Below are 21,063 nucleotides of genomic sequence, written 5' to 3' on the forward strand. Positions count from 1 at the left end.
TGGATTACTGAGCGTAGACAGCAAGGCAGTGGTGTTAGCATTGTGGAGGTTAGAATGAAGGCTTTGACCATTGCCAAAACGTGCACTAACACAGCCAGGTTTAAAGCTTTGAATGGCTGTGGCAATCGGTTCATGAATCGCCATACTCTACACTGGTCTACAATTTTTTAGAAGTCATCTGCTTCAGAGATAAAATGTGCTATTTATTATGTATTTTGATGTGCTGAATTCAAATACGACAATTAAAACAACTGATTGGCTACTGTTTCCAAGATATTTAAGTTTTTACATTTTACGTCTATGTATATTCTGTAGATAGTGGAGTTTTAATCATAAATTGTAAACCTAGGTCTTTTCATGTGTTTATGGTTGCTTTACATGATAATATTTCACCTGTCCTTTTTATGTAACACTTTAAGAATCAGCAAAAGGGTTATATAAATAAAAGGTATTATGAAACAAAAGGCAAAAAACTATTATGTACATTGCTTAGTCCTATTCAGTGTCTACTCGGCACTTCTTGGCTTGTCTCTTGTATTCATTAAATGGAGCATCTCTTATCACTGTCCAGCAATAGTCTGCAAGCATTGATGGGCTCCATTTGCCCTGATAGTGTTTCGCCATTGTTGCAATGTCCTGGTGAAATCGCTCACTGTGCTCGTCGCTCACTGCTCCGCAGTTCGGTGGAAAAAAATCTAGATGAGAGTGCAAAAAATGTATCTTGAGTAACATGTTGCAACCAAGGCTTTTGTATGCCTTGAGGAGGTTTTCCACCAACAACAAGTAGTTGTCTGCCTTGTTGTTTCCGAGAAAATTTATTGCCACTAACTGGAAGGCTTTCCATGCCGTCTTTTCCTTGCCATGCAGTACATGGTCAAATGCATCATCTCGAAGAAATTCACGAATCTGAGAACCAAGAAAGACACCTTCCTTTATCTTAGCTTCACTTAACCTTGGAAATTTTCCACAGAGGTACTTGAAAGCTGCTTGTGTTTTGTCCATGGCCTTGACAAAGTTCTTTATCAGACCCAGCTTGATGTGTAAGGGTGGTAACAAAATCTTCCTTGATTCAACAAGTGGTGGATGCTGAACACTTTTCGTCCCAGGCTCCAATGACTGTCGGAGTGGCCAATCTATCTTGATGTAGTGGGAATCTCTTGCATTACTATCCCATTCACAGAGAAAACAGCAGTATTTTGTGTATCCAGTCTTCATACCAAGCAAGAGAGCAACAACCTTCAAATCGCCACAAAGCTGCCACTGATGTTGGTCATAGTTTATGCACCTCAAAAGTTGTTTCATGTTGTCGTAGGTTTCCTTCATATGTACTGCATGACTAACTGGAATTGATGGCAAAACATTGACATTATGCAGCAAAACATCCATGACTTCTAGGAATAACATAATGCAATTCATATCATGTATGACGCAATACCAGCTTCAGATTGCATCATTCATTGTTTTGCCTAAAAAGGAATGAATGATGCAATCTGAAGCTGGTATTGCGTCATACATGATATGATATGTCCAAACCCAGTCATAGATTTATTCATAGATCCAGTCAAAGATGTATTTTAGTCATTTCTGGTTTAAACTGAGATCCTTTCCCTTTACAACTCACTTATCCTCTGCCATTCACATGTCAAGGGTCATATATACTGACCCAATAGCATATCTTGAAAACTAGAGCCAATCAACAATTGTAAGCATCATTTTCATTCTCAGTGACCCAGAATTAGTAAAGTTTGACTACATTTATTTCAGAAGCATTTTGGCTGTAGAGCAGTGATCGGTCTGACGTCGAACAACTATCACACAGAAGCTACCCATGGACTCAGACACCAACCTACTACTGTTCCAAAAGTTTATCATAAAACTATGCAAGCAGCACGGCTGCGACCTTTCATTAATTGGTAATGCAGATCAGACACCATTAAATTTCGATAATCCCTACAACAGAGCGCTTGAAGTGAAAGGTGCCAAGACCGTCTCCATTGCTACCACAGGCCATGAAAAGTCTAGGTTTACTGTAATGCTTGCTTGCATGGCCGACGGAACGAAGCTGCCTTCTTATATTGTGTTCAAGTGCAAGACAATGCCAAATAATGTTATATTCCCAAACATTGTTCACGTGCGTGTTCACCCTAAAGTCTGGATTGACAAAGCTTTAATGCTTGATTGAACTTGATCCCGCTATCATAAGGATGGGGTTTCTGAAATGCAGCATCTCTAATGCTATGGATGGCAGCGAGCATGATGTCCTGTGGATGGATCTGAGCGACGATGAATCATCTGAGGGCGAATTATCGGTATGCGAAGATGACAATGATTTGTATTACCTGGATGAGGATGTCGAGGGCTATACCCCGGAAGATATTGCTCGTCTGTTCGAGGAAGATTCTAACAAACGCGAATTCGAGGGCTTCGAAGATGAGTAGAAGATCAATTAACATACGGTATTTGCTTGTTTGAGCTGCAATCTTGATTTCATTTGTTTAACTTACCTTTTTGAAACAGTATATATAGTTGCTTGTCAATGCTAATAAAAATCAACTTAACCTGTGTTGTCCAGGGATTAATTAAATGCCACGGAAGCACCAAATGAAAACTTTGAAAAAAAAACTCCTATAGATAATGTGCACCCCGACTTTGATGTTAAAAAAATGAGAAAAAAGTGTGCACTATACTCGCAACTTTACAGTAACTTCATTCTTTTGAGTGTAGTTTGGCAATGGTGAGAAATTAGTTGCTGCATGGACCTACATGCATTTTCATAATACTATGACATCTCTTCAGAATTGAGAGGATAGAAAATAAATCTTATAATGGCAATCTGCACACAGCCTTCACTATGGAGTCACTCTTCTTTTGATTAGTTTGGCAATCAAGTAGAGACTACTCCAGGCAGGTTTTGGATAGAGGGTCCAGTTGGACAAAAATATCTAGGTGTGAGGAAACATCTCATTGTTATTTATCTTTGCTGGAGGAGCAGGAACCATCAAAGGTATTTTATTTACTCTGAACTCAACCACTTAGCTATGTGGGCAACCAGTATAAAAATTGTCTGGCCTGTTTACGCTACAGGAGCCTATATGCCCTGGCAAATCAGAGGCAAACTAAGTAACAGAGACTAGTGTAAAGCTGCTCATTGCTAAATGACAGAAATTTCTGACCGTTTTTTAATTTTGTTAAAATGGCTAACTGAACACATGCAGCCAATTAAGGCCTGTTGGTCCACTATAAAAGGCTTTTCCCTAGGGAAGGAGGGTGCAAAGGAAAAGAGTGATGTACTGGAGAAGAGGAAGTGCAGAGTGGAGAACTGAAGGTTACAAATGGGAGACATTTCGCCAACGTGCCAGGGAGAAGATAATGTGGGATTGGTTGGGGAAGTGGCCCAGGAAGAAGCTGCTATTTTGCAGGGATAAAGGCAAGGGCCATTACCTAGGGCTCTGGCTGGAACCTGGAGTAAGTGGGTGGGACAAAGATTCCCCCCAACCATACCTACACCTGGTGAGCTTCCACTGGGGAAAAAGGGGAGCCTAGGACCTCATAAGGGTTTTCCCTCAAGCTAGTGACTTAACTGTGATGAGACTAACTCATTAAGCATAGAGCCTCACCTCTGTGAGAGACAAGAGGCAGTGGGAGAGCCACAGTGAGCCTCTGAGGCATTCTAAAAATTCACCAGGAAGCGCGGGATCCAGGGGGTTATGATTGGAGCTCCACCACATCAACCAAATTCTTAATGGTTAGTTCATAAGACTAAAAAATTGAAATGAAAATGGATACACACGCTCAATCAAAATAGCTCAGCTAATGAGGGTAACAGGATGCCCTGATTTTATAGAGTTAGTCCTGATGTTTGTGGCTTTTTCTTATATAGGTGCCTATTACCTTACCACCTTTTGTCCTTATTTTTTTTCCACACTTGCGATCTGGTCACCTTATACCCAACTCTCAACATATCTGATTTTCAGACTGACACAACAGTGTCCCCTCCTGGCAGCTCTAAACTATGCATTGATTCTGTAACCCACTCCTTAACACCTCAACATCCTACTTATTAGAAACAATACAATAACTATATCTATTATGAAACTGAATATTAATCTTTAGTCTAAAGTAATAATAAAACAAACACATCTCCTGCCAAGTTACTGACATCATATATATAATGTCAGTCTTTCATTGACATTGGCTTTATACTATGATATTGATTTTAATCTTCCACATTTTTATGCTTTTTCCTGAAATCCTTTTAATTTGTTATACATAATTAATTTTACATGTGCAATAAAAAATTAGTAAAAATACCAGTAAAAATACCAGTAAATGTTGAGGAAGTGAGGATTTTTTGTTCATCTATTTTATTAGGTAATTTTAAGGAAACGTGTTACGTGCCATCTGTGTGTTTTACTGCTGCCCAGTCATTTTACTGCTAATTAGCAGCTACAAAAGTCGTCTTCTGCCTCTTATCAGCATAATCTGGAATATTGTGGATTTATCCTAAAGGTTTATTGAATTTCTTAAAACTTCCTTTAATATTGTTTTTGGTATTTTCCCTAGTTGTTTTATGTATTTATGTAAATCAGTATATCTAATGCCAAGGTATTTGTATAAACCAGGGAACAGAAAACAAATTACTTTCTATTAATATGCATGGTATGCCCTTTGTACAAAAATGCACATCAAAATCATTTATATTGTTAAAAATCACAAAGCATATTTTATGTTCTGTTTAGTTAACATTTTGAAATTACAAAAGCAAATATAAACATATTTGTGCTGCTATCTGAAGTGGCTCACAACCAAGAGTGCCAATCTCAGGGCAGATGGACAGCGTGCAGAGCAGACACCCCATTGCTGTTATGTTCTATAATTAGATTTCATCACCAAAGTAAAAAAGTTAATTCCCAAAGAACTACAATAGTCTTAAAAGTAAAATATCTCAGAGGGGTACCCATGTTAATCTGTAACTTTAAAAAAAAACAAGTAGTCCTGTGGCACCTTAGAAACTAATCAAAATATATAGAATCATGAGCTTTTGTAGATAAAACCCAAGTTATCAGATCAATTGGAGAAGAAATAACAGAAACCTATATATATATATATATATATATATATATATACAGCAGAAGAAGTACCTGTCAATTGTAGGTCCCATATTAATGAGGCTAATTAAGTGGGTTGGATGCATCCCATTCATAGCTTTTGATGTGGAAATGTAGATGTTAAAAGCAGGAGAAATTGACTTTGTAACGCACCTGTCAGTTAATGTCTTTGTTCAGGCCCAGGATAACAATGTCAAATCTGTAGATGAATTCCAGTTCTGCAGAATCTCTTTGTAATTCCTTTGTAGAAGAATTCCTACTTTTAAATCCATGATTGAGTGACCAGAAACTTAAATGACTCATTGACAGTCTCCTTGGACATGCCAGTCTATCTTGCCATCTAGGCAAGCTGGACCATGTGGTATAAATGGTAATTTATGCCAAAGATTACAAAATATTCCAGTTCCTCCCAGTCCATCAGGTCAGGCAATCACCCAAAGTCAATCTGCACCTTTGACCTCAAAGTAAAGATAATGCTTGTAGCCAATCCTTTTATAAACTAACTAAAGTTTTATTATCTAGTAAAAAGAAATGAGATAATTTACAGCAAAAGCATATATATATACATAAACAAATTTCAATCTATGATTCAGATGGTGACGGAGTTGGAGTAATCTGTCCATTCAAAATGTATTTCAGGGCTAGCCCATCCCAAGCAGCATGGTCTTTACTTATGTTTAAGAATCTTTGCTTCTTAGAGTCCAGACATCATACAAGAGATTCAGTTTCTCCTCATCAGTTTCTCCTCCCTCCACTACAGAGTCCCAACTGATAGGAAGAGTTAATACATAGGACTTTCCTTCCTGGATATTACTGGGAATGCAATCAACAGGATCTATCTCCCTTCGTACAAAACAATACCTCATTTGCCTTCAGCAGCTCATCTTGCACGCAAGACAAACCCTTTACAATGATTAATGCTTTGTTTCTTTTTTTGATGAGCTACACAATTAGAGAAGTTTAAAATCCAAACACTCAATATAACATTACACCAAAGGCTACAGAGGTTATCAGTGAGATCAATACATGTGGCAATCTACAAGCATTATATAAAGTCTAAACACATTCTTATCAACTTAACATCTACTCATATAGGTATGCAAGACTGATTTCCAGATTTGGATCTGTAAGTGTTCAATGCCTTTCCAGCTTCAAATTATCAAAAAAGTAATATTGTGATTGTGGATACATTAAAATAGCCACAGAGCATGCCGCCTGAGTCTATAAAATACATATAGGAGACCAGATTATGAGACGAGACATTTTGTATTTAAAGTAGTGATAATCCAAAGTCCCTTCAAGTAAATAGAAAGACTTCTGTTGGCTTAAGAGGATTCAGGGATAGTCTTTGTAGATAATCCAACCCCCTTTGGTCTAGAAACTGGGTTGGAAGCACCCCAAAATGATTTCTTGGGATTTGGGGTGTTGTGAGTTCGGGGCTGTGTCTAGACTGCAGGATACCAGAGGTATCTTGGAAAAGCTCTGCTGTGTCCAAGGAACATGTCTGCTTTTTTGGAACAGTTTCCAAAAAAGCAGACGTGTTCTTTTGGCATCTCTGTATTCCTCTCAGTGAGAGGAATAAGGGATGTTCTCAAAGAGGAGTTTTTCCCAAAATTTGATCCCATGTAGATGGGCCAAATTTCGGAAAAGCCTCTTTTGGAAAAAAAAAAAAAAAGCGGAAAAAGATGCAAATTGCAAACCGCAATTTGCATGTATCTTTTTCCAACTTTTTTTTAGCAGTGTTGGCACAGCCTGACATCAGCAAAGTAGTGTTCTTGTATTCTTTCTGTATGTAGAGTAGTACCCTTCCAGTGGCACTCCATCCTCAAAATAACAGCCTTGCTGTACTATACATCATTTAGGATCAACAATCGTACATGTTGATAGTACAAATCATGTATCTGTATAACCATAACACTTTAAAAAGTTTTGTCATCAGGTGTGACAAGCTAACCAAAAGGTAACTCTGCACTGGAGATGGGAGGTGTATATTGGAGCTCAGGTAGATAGAACCACAGTAGCTCGGAGACACCTTGCTAAAATAGAGTGTAGCCACAGTCAGTGTTCCATGTAAGCTGTACACTTGTGCGGCAGTTCAGGAGGGATTCAGATGCGTCCCAGCTCATTAGCAGAGGTTCAATAGCTATGTTTTGTTTCTACTGTTGGTGAACATTTATCTATGCCTCAATGTATTCTGCACATGGATGGAAAATAGTAGAGGGAGCATTGGCCACAGCAGCAATGGCAATGGCATAGACTAGTTGCTCTGAGGCTACATCTAGACTGGCATGATTTTCCGCAAATGCTTTTAACGGAAAAGTTTTCAGTTAAAAGCATTTTCGGAACAGAGCGTCTAGATTGGCACGGACGCTTTTCCGCAAAAGCACTTTTTGCGGAAAAGCATCCGTGCCAATCTAGACGCGCTTTTGTGCAAAAAACTTGCCCGTCTAGACACAGCCTGAGTGTCCTTGTGTCTTCTTGAACAAGTATGTTACTTGAGATAGCTAACTCCCCACAACGCTGGTGCTTCTGCTAGCTGTAAATGTACTAGCTCAGTCATGGTAGTCTGTCCCAGCTGGAAGTTATACCTCCAGATCAGCTCCAACATACCCTGATCTGGGCCTGGTTAATCTCTAGAATAGATGCTAAACGGGTAAGAGAGCCGCAGTATGTTAGAAGAAATGCATTGGTGCTAAAGAAGGCGGCAAGGTTCCCTCTAAATTAGTACTGCCCCCAAATCTCAGCATACTGTAAGGAGCGTTATGATGTTGAAGATGCACTGTCCTTTTGTGGTAAGCATTCAAACCAGAGGATAATTGTCTATTGATCCATTTTACAGATATAACTGGACTTCTTAAACCAGATGATCTAGACAAATTTCAGTCTTGAAGACCTTATTCTGTCTACCCAAACTCCCTGTACCTTCAGCTAGCTGTGATATTCTGATTCACTCATATCCTCAGCTATTGCTCAGTAGTGCAGTAAAATACTGAGCAGCTGTTCTATCCAGCCCAGAGCAGACGGTCTTTCAAAGGAAGAGGGGGGGAAGGTTGGGGATTGCAATGAGACTTTTGCGCATGTATACAGAGTGTTCCTAAAGTGTTTGGAAATCTTTCAGAATGAAGAGTACCCTCTAAATCTAATATTCTAACACATTATTATTTGTCTTATTTATGTTTACATAATTGTCTAAAAATAGACCATGAATTATGAGATACAAGGGTAAGAAACAATTTAACTCCTTCTTCCAGCTAGCAGCTGAGAAGCACCAACCCTTTAGTGATTAAGAATTTGTGATGCATTCATATTATTTATATTTCTATCTATCACATAGTTTCAGTGTCTAAGGTGAGAAGACTATTATATCATCTAATCTGACCTCTTTTGTACCCCAGGTCATTAACTTTCTCCCAGATCCTCCTATATTGAGCCCAATTACCAAAGCATTTCAGTTCTTGTGAGACTGAATTGTGTGCCACAGATACAGAACAGGAGACATTAAGATATCACCAATGTCCAAGGCCCATGCAACACTGTGAAGGTGAGATGTCCAGATGATCCATGTCCCATGCTGAAGAAGAAAGTGAAAACACGCCAAGATCCTTCCCAATCTGACCCAGGGGAAAGTTCTTTCTCTATCCCACATCTGATGATCAGCTTGGTCATGAGCATGTGAGCAAGACATATCAATCAGGCTTATAAAAAGACTCTGCACTACCTCAGATCATTGTGTCCAGTATCCAACCGTAGTGGTAGGCAATCTGTTGCTTCAGTGGAAGACAAAGCACTACATAGGATACATATGGCCAGTTGGTGGAAGGAGGGGGAAGAGGTAATACTTCTGGCTCCTGAATGCAACCAGCTGAAGCCCTGAAGCATGACATGGATTAGAGTCAGTCTTAATGGAAAGCCACAAATCTTATGAGAATCTGGAGGGCAATAATGGAATGGCTGCTTTTTTTTAAAAAAAAAAACCTAAATAGTCATGACGCAAACATCACATGATTCTACTGTACCGAAGTCATGGTGCACCGAATGCTATGTGTGCATGGCATGCTCCAGTTCCTTTGGAGGCTATTTTAAAATAATTAATATCCCATGCATTTTCTTTATTTAGGGTTCTTTTCCAGGACTTTGAAATGGCATCTCTGATATATCAGCTTGATACTGATGTGGCTGAAGAGAAATGCAAAAATGTGTAATGGGCACTAACAGTTTCTGTAGCATGGTGCTGACTTTCATCCATCATGTTGGATACGAAATTCTCCCCAAAAGAACATTACAAGTATTAACCACAAGATGGCTCAATAGGAGAGGGAAAAGTATGTTTTTGCATTAGAACCGAATGCACTGTATCCAATTCTAATGATTATGAAAATCTATGTAACTTAATTTCTATAACGCATATGCTACACAGATGAAAATTTCATTTAGATCACAGACTATCATCAATCTTATTTAAGCTTGACTGCTTTCCTCCATTATAAATAAATAAGTATTTGGTGTTAGTACTCTTCTTCTCTATTGCCTACTAATGGTTCTTTTCTGCCTCTTTTGACTGTCCAGTCTTTGGGTGTTTATAGACTATTTGATTTTCCTGTTACATTCCAGCTCGGCTTTCTCCTTAATATTTTTTTATACCCGCTACTTCTTCTTGTTCCTTCCTCCTATTTATTTCCTTCTCTTCCCCTCCTTGCCCCCTCTCCTCTCCTCTCCCTCTCCCCCTGCCCCGGCACCTCTTTTCCCCTATTTAGTTTAGTTCTGGACATCCAACATTCTGGTCATCTGAAGAAGTGGGCTGTGTCCACGAAAGCTCATGATACCATCTACATGTTTTGTTAGTCTTTAAAGTGCTACCAGACTATTTGTTGTTTTTTAAGTTAAATAAAAAGGGTTAGCTGAAACGATAGGGTGACAGAACTAGAATATTAAAAGCATTGGGATTTTGCAGAAAATAAAGTTTTCTTTATTTTCAGTTGCTGTATTTCACAGACAGTAAGTTCAGCATGTAAGTTCAAATACCCTCTTTTAAAAATATTTCTAATTAAGTTGATTTCCTTAGACATGTTCATGTTGTATTGATGAAGTCAAGTTCTTGGGAAATGAAGACAATTACTTAGATGCTATTACTAAGAAAGAGAAATTGATCAAGACACTAGTGTTGCCAACTCTGACAATTTTACTGCAAGTCTTGTGATATTTGAGAGAGTGGTGGTTTGATGTTTATTTTGTTGTTGTTAAAGCTCCTAGTGAAATCAGGAAATTTAAAATGAAAATTGAAATTCTCATGCAAACAAAAAAGATCCTTCATGATTTCAAAGAAAAACTTTAAAGTGAGAGCCCAATAAATACTTGAAAACTTGAAGATAAATAAAAAGAATCTAAAATGTATCATTTAAAAAACAAACAACCTCCCCCCCAAACAAACAAAACAATAACAAAGCCACAAAACATCCTGTAAATAATGCCAATTAAACTTAGTTTTCAGGCACCACTATCGATTGCTTTTTTTAATGTGTAACTGCCCTGTTAACCCAGCCGTGCAAATGGAAGACTTTAATCTAGAAAGTTCAGTCAAAAAGCGATTTCACTTAATTGAGTTGTGAGCACTCTTGAAATCTAAAGAATTCCAGTCACATCAGTAAAGTTGTGGAATTCAAAATTGAAGTGCAGTTTGCATCCTATAGCAAATACTAATATTTTAGCATTTGGTTTGGTCCCAAATTGAGACAAAAAGTCAAATTTTACGTTAGAAATAACTGAAACGAGGGATTACACTGAACATATGTATACAACCCAGTTATAATCATTGCTGCTTCTTCTGTAATGTGAGTCTGTGCCATAAATGTATTCAATACACCTTTGGCACCAGCTGCAGCATACAAATGCAGAAACTGCTATTTTATCTGTAGTCCCTAGGGGTACATCTATATTGCATGCTTATTTCAAAATATGCTATTCCAGAAGAAATACTCCGAAATAGCTTATTTCAAAATAGTACGTCTACACTACAAGGACGTCTCAACCTTAGTCCGAGGCAGGCTTCCCTAATGTGGAGATGCTACCACGATTTAGAGCCCCAGAGGGCACTGGGGAGTAATTAGTTTGAATGGCCCTGGGAAGAAACTATTCTGAAATAGCTGTTTCGGAAGAGCTGTATTCCTCATGGAATGAGGTTTACAGAAGTTTGAATAAGCCATCCATTATTTCAAATTTATTTCAAAATAACAGAATTGCTGTGTAAACGCTCACATTGTTATTTTGGAATAATGGCTTTTACTCTGAAATAATGCTGCTGTGTAGATGCACCCTAGGAGCCCTATTTTCGAAACAGGATTCCATTATGCTAGACATTGTGCAAATACCAAACAAATATGATTTCTGCCCCCTTTCCCCTAGATCTTACAGTTTAAGCAGACGATGAGAGAAGAAGAGAAGTCATTTTGAAGAGAAGGAATGCCTCTAGTTAGGTATCTCAGATGAGGAGGATGTGAATACAGATCAGTCCCAAGATATCTGCAATAGATATGATTGATGGTAGGCATGAATCATTCTTACCAAATTCATCTCTCTTCTCCAACATATCTTTGTATCTGTAGTCTAAGTGATGAATTGTTTTGTATCTTATATGGCAAGAAATGTCCCAGTGCTGATAATCAAGAGTGCTTTATTGAAGTTCAAGTGAAGCAGCAAAGTAACTAGTGTCACTGAACTAAAACAAAAGGGCTGTGTCTACACTGGCATGAATTTCCGGAAAGGCTTAAAACAGAATAGTTTTCGTTATAAGTATTTCTGGAAAAAGAGCGTCTACATTGGCAGGCTGCTTTTCCGGAAAAGCCCCTTTTCCGGAAAAGCATCTGTGGCATATGTAGACGCACTTTTCCGGAAAAGAGCCCCGATCGTCATTTTCGCGATCGGGGCTTTTTTCCGGAAAAGAATACTGGGCTGTCTACACTGGCCCTTTTCCAGAACAGTGTTCCGGAATAAGGACTTATGCCTGAGCGGGAGCAGCGTAGCTTTTCCGGAATAGCGGCTGATTTTGTACAGTAGAGCATCGTTGCTTTTCCGGAAATTCAATGGCCAGTGTAGACAGCTCGCAGCTTATTCCGGAAAAGCGGCTGATTTTCCGAAATAAGTGGCCCAGTATAGACACAGCCCAGGAGTTGCTCAAGCAAGAAGCAGCACTCTAAGTCTTGGTCAACTCTGGAGAATTATTTCAAAATTACCCCCTTTATTTAGCGAAGCATCCACATTACTAAGCCCGTTATTTCAAAATAACTGGCTGGTTATTTAGAAATTTGTACTTCTGCTTTCCTCAGAGAATAATGCTTATTTAGAAACAGTGATTTCAAAATAGCATTAGTATGGGCACTCCACTGATGCTATTTCAAAATAACTACTCCCCAGAGTAATGTGAAGTAATTACTCCCCAGTGCCTCCTGGGGCTCTACGTCGAGTAGTGCATCCACAATAATGGAGCCTGCCTTGAACTAATTTTGAGGCTCCCCCATAGAGGAGATACACTATTTCAATTTTGTTATTTTGAGAGTTATTATTTCAAATGTAGTTATCTTGAAATAATTTCCTAGGGTAGACCTACCCTCAGTGTGCCTGTGCTCTTTAAACATTCACTTTTTTAAAAATTTACATACTATAGGCACACAGTTACAAACTCAGCCAGCAGTTAAAGGACAGGGATTGCAAAGATTAATGTTGGGCTAAGGATACACTACTTTAAATATTTATATAAAATCCCCATACTTTGTATTTCATTTGGTTTATAAAGCTAGTAGAACTCAGATAATTTCTAGGAGAAATACACTTAGCTCTTCATGTCTTTCCCTTACCCCAAAATAAATGTTGAAATTTACTAGAAAAACAATTCTGAGCTATTACAGTCAATGGGAAGGATGATTCTTTATCTTGGTAACTGGAAAATCCTATTGTTCATAAAAAAAATGGCAGCTTACATGAAATAACCTGAGAGCTATAAATGGTAATAGAAATATTTAAAATCTTCTGAGACATTTCTTGGCATTTTTTCCCCTACACATTTACTTCTATACTATTATGTGGAAAATCATTAGGTGGAATTTTCAAAATTAGCCAGCACTGTGGTTTGTGGGAGACCAGTGTTGATTACTGTTGAAAAATCTAACTCATGTGCTTTTGGTTAAAAGCATGCAGTGGAACCTCAAAGATGGATAAACCTGGGGAATGGAGATTGTTCATTATTCTGAATAAAATGTTATAGCTGTTGAAAGTTTACAACTGAAGATTGACTTAATAGCTTTGGGTATGTCTACACTACCCAGCTAGTTCGAACTAGCGGGATAATGTAGGCATACCGCACTTGCAAATGAAGCCAGGGATTTGAATTTCCTGGGCTTCATTTGCATAAACTGGGTGCCGCCCTTTTTAAATACCTGCTCGTTCGAACCCTGTGCCGCGCGGCTACACGCGGCATGAACTAGGTAGTTCGGACTAGGCTTCCTAGTCCGAACTACCGTTACTCCTCATTCCACGAGGAGTAACGGTAGTTTGGACTAGGAAGCCTAGTCCGAACTACCTAGTTCGTGCCGCGTGTAGCCGCATGGCACGGGGTTCGAACGAGCAGGGATTTAAAAACGGCGGCGCCCAGTTTATGCAAATGAAGCCCGGGAAATTCAAATCCCGGGCTTCATTTGCAAGTGCGGTATGCCTACATTACCCTCCTAGTTCGAACTAGGAGGGTAGTGTAGACATACCCTTCGATACTTTAGGCAGAATCTTCATTTAAATGAAACAAGCACAGAAACGGTTTCCTTATCTTGTTAAATCTTTTTTTTTAATTTCCCTATGTTTTTTACTAGTTTATATTTAACAGAGTACTATACTTGTTTTTTATCTCCTCTCCATCCCCCAGCAGCTCACCCCGCTTCTGTCTTATTGCATACTTCCAGTTCCAGATGAATCGTGCAGTTGAGTGGCTCTGGTGGTCTACTACACATTGTTGGGAAAGTTTTTATTTTATGATTTCAAGACCAGAGTTTAATGAATCTGTGTTCAGGAGTGCTTTGCAGATATGTGTGGGTTTAAATATTCAAATTCATCCCTACTGCAGCTCAATTTGATGTCAATGTAACTACACTGGAGAAGAAGTTTGGTCTGTTTCATTTTATATAGAAAAAGTGCCTAATGTTTATATTGGTGATGCCTAAGAAAAAAGTTTCACTGAGAAATTCTCATTCAGTGACACAGAAATGCTGTATGACAATGTAATGATTATTTAAATTACTTCTGGGATGTTATCAAAACATTTCATTTGTATAAGGATGGAATATTGTTTTGACTTGTCATATCATAATTTGGGCTACGTCTACACTGCAGGGGTTTTGTGCAAGAAGTCTTTTGCAGAAGAGTTCTTGTGCAAAAACTTCTTGCACAAAAGTGCATCCAGACCTCACTGCATGGATGCGCAAGAAAAATCTGATGGCAGTTCACAGAATAGCCAGCAGCAGCAGCAGCAGATATAGGGCAGGGCTAGCGGGGCAGCTGCCCCGGGCCCTGCCTTTCAATAGGCCCCGCGCCAGTTCCAGGGGCGGACTGGCCTGGCAGGATACCGGGAATTTCCTGGTGGGCCATCCGTAAAAGGGTTGGCCGGCGGCTGCTGGAGGAGGAAGGGGGGAATTGTGGCAGGGCGCCGCAGCCCCGCACTTTTGAAATTCCCCGGCGCCGGCCAGTACGGGCCACGTGGGGCCAAGGGAGCGCATGTGCAGCGTGCTGAAATGCCACACAACAGCTGAGAGGGGACTTTAAAACCACGCGGCCCAGCGTTGCACCACGTGGTTCGGCACATGGCCTGAAGCCTGGGCCAGGGCCACGGCCATCCTGCACACTGGAAGGCAGAAGGTGGATGGCAGAGGAAGGGGCTTGTACAGAGGGGAGGAGGGCAGGTCAGGAGAAGAAAGAGGAGGAGAGACAAATGCCAGGGGGCCAAGTGGAGACAATGAGGAAAAGAGTAGGAGGGGTGGTGTTAGTGGGAGGGGGGACAGGGTGATGCTGGGAGAGGAGAGGGTAAGGGCATTGGGGACTAAAGGGGGGTGCTGGGAGAAGGCTTGAAAGGAGGGGTGGGCGTGAGGAAGGCTGGGATGGAGCAAGGCATGTGTGAGGGCAGAGGGACATGAGGAGAATGGGAGCAGAGGGTGGTGAGGGGGTGGGCATCAGGGAAAAAGAGGGCAAAGGGCGCAGGGGCAGTGAAGGAAGGGGGAGGCACCAGGACAGTGCAGGGGTAAGGGAAGATGCAGGTGCCAGAGGATTCTGGGGGTGAAGCAGAAGGGTAGACACCTGCAGGGGAGGGACCAGAACCAGGAGGAGAGAGGCAGGGCAGGTGTGTAGAGGGAGGTGTTAGGAGAGGGGATGAGAAGGGGGTAGCTCACATGATCAGTGTGGGGCTACTGGAGGAGTGGGCACGGGGGGAACCCCTTTTTTTCTGTTTTTTCTCCAAATGGAGGGGCCCCACGATATTGTGCTGCATTGGGCCCCGCAAAACTCTCATCTGCTCCTGGCCATCAGAGCACCTGGGCTTTTAAGGACAGGCTCTATTTGCGCAAGAAACCCCTGCAGAGTGTCTACACATGCCTTTTTGAGCAACAGCTATAGTGCAAAAAGGAGTTATGCCTCGTAGATGGAGGTTTACCTACACTGCAAAAAGCCCTCTGTTCTGCCATTTTACTGTCAATTTACTTGCGCAAAAGCACACTTGAAGTATGGATGCTCCATGGGTTTGTGTGCAAAAACGTTCGTTTTTTGCATAAAAACCTTGTAGTGTAGATGTAGCCAGAATGTATAATTAATACAATTCATCAAGGTCATATTGATGTTCGTGAAAGGAAATATTTGTTATTTTAGTTTCACAATAAATTTCAAACCTTTGACTTTTTGTTCCAATGGGGGAAGGAAGTCTAAACTGCATAAAATGTTCGCCTCTAAATTTGTAACCTTTTTTACATTGGATTTTAAAATATTCAGGAAAAGTACTCCAGTTCTTTGCAAGTTTTTTAACTGCAAAGGATTTTTTTTGAAAGTTCTATGAGTCAGTGATGTTCCTGGCATTTTCCATTTATACTGTTACACATGGCCCTGAAAATTCCCATTAATTATTGCAATATATGTAAAACTTGGTTACAATTTGCTTGCAAAGCTAAATATTAATATGTTCCTAATATGCACACAAAATTCCCTTTTTAATACTAACAGAGAAACCATTTCTATTTTTCTTTTGAGATATTTGTCAAAATGCATACACATTGCCAGTAGTATTGTCAGAGAATTTAGTAATCAAGATTAGTTGAATGCCAACTTAAATTTAGTTATCATCCAGGAGTGAATCCAGGAATGTAGTTAGGCTTAGTTTAATACAGTTAATGATTTTCACAGGCTATGAACTAATCTCCAACTCATTAAAATATTGTAAAGAGTGAGGAAATTGAGCTCCATTTGAAGTATTCAACCATGAATTCTTAATTGCTTTAACTCCTGATTGATGCCCAATTGACTTTAGAACAGGCCTATAACAAGATCTAGCAGGCAGTTAAATTTTGGCGTCCTCCATACTTTGGGCATAAGAAGTTTTTGGAGTTAATTGAATCTCCTGCTCAGTAGCAAACCAACTGAGTCATGCACTCTAGGGTATTATACTGCATGTAGCAGAAAGAGTTTGAGTTCCATGCAATTTCTTTTTTACAAGTACAGATCCCCTGCAGAGGGATCTGTCTTGACATGAGGATTCTGTGGGAGCAACTATCTGCTGAAGCAGTTCTGAGAGGTAATGAATTGTTAGGGAGGTAAGGGAAGAGGCTGTCATGGTGGAGGCCTCCATACTATGGCTTCCTATGAATCTCTTGAGATCTGCACTATTTATAAACCAGACCTTTAGCCCATTCTTGTTTCTAAGCATTTTTCCAGGGCCAATGATACTTAAAAATAGGTTGAGGGGTTCTGGAAGCATATATACTAGAGTAAATACTAACATGTCTAAAACTAACATAGCCTGTTTCATAATAGTATGATTTTTACAATCTACTTTCTCTTAGTCTTAATAGAAAAGACAGCACAACACAATGGTAATGGGAAAATTCCTGGCTTGCTAGTGGTATAATCCCATTTCATTAATTGATGGTTCCATCTGAAAATATTGGACCTGGAAATGGGCAAAATTGTTCAAGTTAATAGCTTTGTTTTGTTTGACACAAACTTTTCTGGGCAAGCTTTAGAAAACTGTATATATATATATATATATATATATTCATCCAGTCCCACTCAGAACCGTTAGCCCAGTGGTTAGGACACTTGCCATGGCCAGTGGAACAGCTTCAACAGAAGACAATGAGAGCAATCCACACTAGACTAGCCTAGTGACTAGAATGCTCACTTGGGACAGAGAAGAACCCATTTTAGTTCCCTCTTCTGGACTGGGCATTTACACCTGGGTCTTCCATGTCTTAGGCAAGTACCTACGTTCCTGTTGCAAGTTACTGGAACTAGAGACCCAGGAGAACTCTGTAAGTTACCAGTACTAGAGGAGCCCCAGGGAGAAGCAGCTGCTGAAAAACCAGAAAACCCAGGGACCACGTGGGATGCCGCCCCACCAGCACTAGAAGGAAGTGACCCAGGGAGGGCATTGGAGTGGTATCTCCCACCCTGGTGGGCTTGGCATGTTTCAGTCGGAGTCCCCACTAGCAAAGTAGTAGAACACTCTAGCACTCACAAGGTCTTGGGTCTGGATCCGGTAGAATAGAGTGAACCGGGTCACTCTATTGGGGCTGCCATCCCTGACTCTATTAACGCTTAGGGAATGTATTTCTCTGAAGTCTTCACTCAATGTTATACCAGTATTTCTATTGGTGTTACTTCATCTGTTCTATAACCTGACTCACATGCAGTGCCCAGAGCAATGGACAGCTATGTTACAGCAGGATGGTGTTTCTGGTTGTCTTTCACAATTGCTGGAGGGTGGAGTTAATTGTAGAGCTGGTAAGAGAAAGAAGACAGATTTTCTGTTTTAAAGTACTGGCACCTTTATGTTTGAGAGAAAGCTCCTCTGACACCTATCCAACAAACTTACACTTATCTCATCTCTGAGAAATAGTGAGGTGCCAAAACTTGTAATGATTCTAAACCATGCGAGACACATTGTCAGGTCAGAGATGAGCCCTACAATTTCCCAATTAACTTTCTTCCACCACTTTAACAGCTTTCATATTATCACAGTAGCAAATATGCTCTCAACCACATAAAAAAAATTCACAGTTCATGGACACAGATTGCTGATGCAATTTATTCACTAACACTGTCTGAGCTACTGGTCCTCAATGTGGTCTTTCAAGGGGGGTCCCTATTGTCTCCTGTGTGACTTTCTTTGGTTAGCCCCTCATCAGGACAGTTCTTGGCTCCTGGCCTCTCATTAGGCCTAGTGGTCTGCTTCAGTCTCTTTGGGTTAATTTTTCTGGTGGCAGTCTTTACTGTCCTAGGCTTTTCTGCCTTATTTTATTGTAGGCCTTCTTTCCCTTATTGGGTACAACTGTGGATGACTACCTCCATGACTGACATGGGGGTGTGGTCAGGCTGCTTGTTGTATGCACAAGAGGCTCCCCTCTCCCTTCTACCTTTGCTCAGTATGGAGCAGACAGACCCCATTACAGGTGGACACTAAGAATAAGGCACACATCATTTTGACCCAAGTGAGTAGTTAATGGCATTAACTACTCAAGTGAACCACCATATTGTCCAGTAGACTATAACTGCTTAACTAATGGATTAGATGTTCCAGATTGGTTAAAATATGATGCCAATGCAGGCCACTTCTCTCCACTGATATCAGCTTGTCAGCAATCTTGATGCCCTGGCGTTTTCCTTGCTCTTCTACAAATTTCCGCAATTTCATGATCCAGGAAGAATGATCCATGACAATTTTAAAGGACTTAGAAAGGTTGATCTATAAACAGAAGTTGTGATGCAACCTGCTGCACCATAGAGTATAGACCCAAGTCTCCTACTTCCTAATCCAGTGCCCGCTCCTTCAGATTACACTGCAGCCTCTGGTGCCTAGTTTTCCTATCCTTTTTTCAGTACCGTTAGGGATTACTTGTTAGCATGTCAAAGTACAGTGTCTGGTATCTGCAAAAACATTCTCTCTCCCATTTCATTAGAGAAGTGTTCACATCAATGAAGAATGATTCAGTAACTCTCGTCAGATGATTCCTGGTAGGCCTGATTTCATTAGTTGCCTGACTCTCATAAGGTGCTATGGAAGAAGGCACAGTTACATAAATTGTAACTGCGGAAAAGAATAGAGAGCTAAGTGGGTAGCTTACTTAATTAACTTTGTAACAGTAAAGCTCACAGGATGTCGTTACAGGAAAAACCTGTAAAGCATCACTTTTTGTGTATGCCTAACTTGTACATAGCATTCAGAGAAATGTACTTCCCAGTACTGTAAGTTTTACAGTTGGAAAGACAGCTCATTATCCTTTGTTTTTCTAATGATATGGTGCACTGCTCCAAAACAAAAGGGCAGTTTAGCCCAGCGAACTTCCTCTTAGAAAGTCACTGCACTTTAGACAGCCATATTGAATGAAAGGAAGGAAATGACTATTGGTCTTATCCAAGGCCACATGAGGTCCACAAGAGTCTCTCCCATGAGAGGCTTTGTATCGGGTTTCATATTACTGAAGTTAGGACTTTAGTTGGCTATAAAAACACGTGAAATATTTTAAAAGACAAATAATCAGTGAAACTAATGTTAATGGTCCTCTCCTCTCAAATCAGCTAGCTTTCTAATGCTGTGCATAAATTTGTTTTGCTTCTGGGGAAGTTCTCTGCTAAGGAAATATGGGTCTATCAGAGCAAGCCAATGTTTTTCCTGATTTGATGTCACCAAAATCAATGGAGTTACAGAAAGGGTTAATTTGGCTTACTAAATTTATGATTACTAAAGAACAAGGTAATTTACATAACTGAAAAGGTATAAAGGTACACAACTCTAGCTACACAAAATGTGTAGCTGGAGTTGGCCTACGTTAAGCCGAACCTTAGCAGTGGCGCAAAAGGAGTACTGGGCACCAGCAGGAGCTGCCCTCAGGGTTCAATTTAGTGGTCAATACAAGACACCCTAAAGCAAATGCCAGAAGATTAGCCTCTGGAGCATCGATCTTCTTGTAAATATAGATATGTTCTTGGTGTATTTCATCTTAGAGTTAGCTATCAAGTAAATTTGGCCTTTTTTGCTAGATACGATGCTGGATCATGCAATGGCTTTTGTAGATGCCAGTTTTCTAGTTCATCTGTATCTTATCAGATACCTGTTCTCTGCATTCCTAGTTAAAAATGTTTTTAAATAGCTTATTTCAAAACAGAGCACTTATTGGGAGCATCTACACAGCACTTATTTCAAAACAGCACTCTTCCTCCGACTTCTTTTATTCCTTGTACAATGAGGATTATAGGAGTTGGAGTAAGAAGTCCTCCAGCTTAACAGTATTTCAACACTATTTTGAAATAGCTGCCTGCTGCGTAGACATGAACTAAGTTATTTTGAAATAGCACTAGTTATTTTGAAAGAGTGTTGCAGTGTAGACATACTCTAAGTTATTCTTCCCCAGTGCCTCCTGGGGCCCTAAACTGGGATAGCATGTGTATATTAGGGAAGTCTGCATCAGACTAATTTTGAGGCTCCCTTGCAGTGTAGATGTGCTATTTTGAAATAAGCCTTTTTGGAATAACTATTCTGGAATAGATTTTTTCAAAATAGCCATGCAGTGTAAACCATACACTCTTTCAGCTCAAGTTTATCAAAGGAATTCAACTTGGTGTCATAGATCCACAGATACAAAGTCATTTTATTTCACTTCTGGGTTGCAAGCCTGATGTTTTTTGTCAGGAGGAAAAATAAGGATGTCTCAGATACTGGGAAAAA

The sequence above is a fragment of the Pelodiscus sinensis genome, chromosome 3, assembly GCF_049634645.1.
Source record: "Pelodiscus sinensis isolate JC-2024 chromosome 3, ASM4963464v1, whole genome shotgun sequence".
NCBI classification, from domain to species: Eukaryota; Metazoa; Chordata; order Testudines; family Trionychidae; genus Pelodiscus; species Pelodiscus sinensis.